The 1,582-nt window shown below is 38.1% G+C and overlaps 1 non-coding gene across 1 annotated transcript; it reads left to right on the top strand.

Annotated features, from left to right (window-relative positions):
- The first annotated feature begins 576 nt into the window (after positions 1-576).
- LOC121212019 (small nucleolar RNA R71) lies at positions 577-683 on the top strand. Its single transcript, XR_005907231.1, has one exon. It is a non-coding gene; the product is annotated as a small nucleolar RNA R71 (small nucleolar RNA).
- Positions 684-1,582: the final 899 nt, after the last annotated feature.

The following is a 1,582-nucleotide window of genomic DNA, read 5'->3' as shown; positions in this document are numbered from 1 at the left end:
TCTGGCACCGAGATGAATTTGGTTAGCATCTCCTCAAGGTTCGACTTTTTCTCCTGCTGGTATGGTGGTTGCTGAAAGCCTGGAGGATGTTGTGGCCTTTGATTTCCTTGACCGCCCCACGAGAAATTGGGATGGTTCCTCCAACCTGTATTATAAGTGTTACTATATGGGTTATTTTGGGATCTAGAGTTATTGTTACCCATATATTGGACTTGTTCCTCCTCGATGCTAGGGTTGACGGGTTGATATTCTGTGCACGCTCCTCCTCCATTCGAATCGTACCTCATCACTAGATGTACCTTAGTAGATCCACACAAACTGTCAATCTTTTTATTTAAGAGTTCTACTTGGTTAGATAGCATAGTAACCGCGTCGAGGTTGAAAACACCAATTGCTTTTGTCAGCTTTGTTCTCATAACTTGCCACTGATAGTTATTCAGTGACATCTCCTCAATAAATTCGTAAGCCGTCTTAGGGGTCTTATTATTGATAGTTCCTCCAGTGGCTATATCAATAATCTGCCGAGTCGAAGGATTCAGGCCATTATGGAACGTTTGAACCTGTAGCCAAAGCGGTAACCCATGGTGAGGGCACCTTCTCAAAAGGTCTTTGTATCTCTCCCATGCATCGTAGAGTGTTTCTAAATCCATCTACACAAAAGAAGAGATATCATTACGTAATTTAGCCGTTTTAGCAGTCGAAAAATATTTTAATAAAAATTTTTCGATCATGTGTTCCCAAGTAGTGACTGACCCTCGTGGTAATGAGTTCAACCATTGTTTAGCCTTATTCCTTAATGAAAAGGGAAACAACCGAAGATGAATGGCATCATAAAAAACGACGTTAATTTTAAAGGTATCACAAAATTCTAGGAAATTTGCCATGTGAGCGTTGGGATCCTCGTCTTGCAAACCATCAAACTGAACAAACTATTGTATCATTTGAATTGTGTTAGGTTTTAGTTCAAAACTATTTGCAGCAATAACAGGTCTAACTATATTTGACTCAGTTCCTGTTAAATTAGGTTTAGCATAATCATACATAGTACGCGGAGTAGGATTCTGATTAACAGCAGTCGCAGGAGGTAGCAGATTTTCTTGGTTTTCAGCCATCTCCTCGGTTGTGGTTTGAATATCGTCCTCTTGCTCGTTCTTTGTGTATCTTAAGCTTCACCTTATTTCTCTTTGGTTTCTGCGAACTGTGCGATCGATCTCACTGTCAAAAAGTAATGGTCCTGACGGGTTTCTTCTAGTCATAAACTATAAGACCGTGCCAGAAAAAGGGAAAAAGAAGAATTAGTAATAAAAATTAGAATAAAATTTAAATTGAAGAAAAACTAAATGGCTAAAGTAATAAAAATAAAGTGTTCCTACTATCTTAGTTCCCCGAAAACGGTGCCAAAAACTTGATACGTGATATTCGTAATAGGTTTTAATTTTTTTTATAAAAAGTCGTTCTTGAAACTAACTATTATCATGATGAAGACAAGTGTACCTATCGAACAGTGGTATAGCTTTAGCAAGATCGGATTGTCGAACCCAAAGGAACTAAAAGTACTAGTAATAATTGGCTTTTTATTTTC

The sequence above is a fragment of the Gossypium hirsutum genome, chromosome A12 (genome assembly GCF_007990345.1).
Source record: "Gossypium hirsutum isolate 1008001.06 chromosome A12, Gossypium_hirsutum_v2.1, whole genome shotgun sequence".
Classification (NCBI taxonomy): Eukaryota; Viridiplantae; Streptophyta; class Magnoliopsida; order Malvales; family Malvaceae; genus Gossypium; species Gossypium hirsutum.
This window is presented reverse-complemented; position numbering and strand designations above follow the sequence as displayed.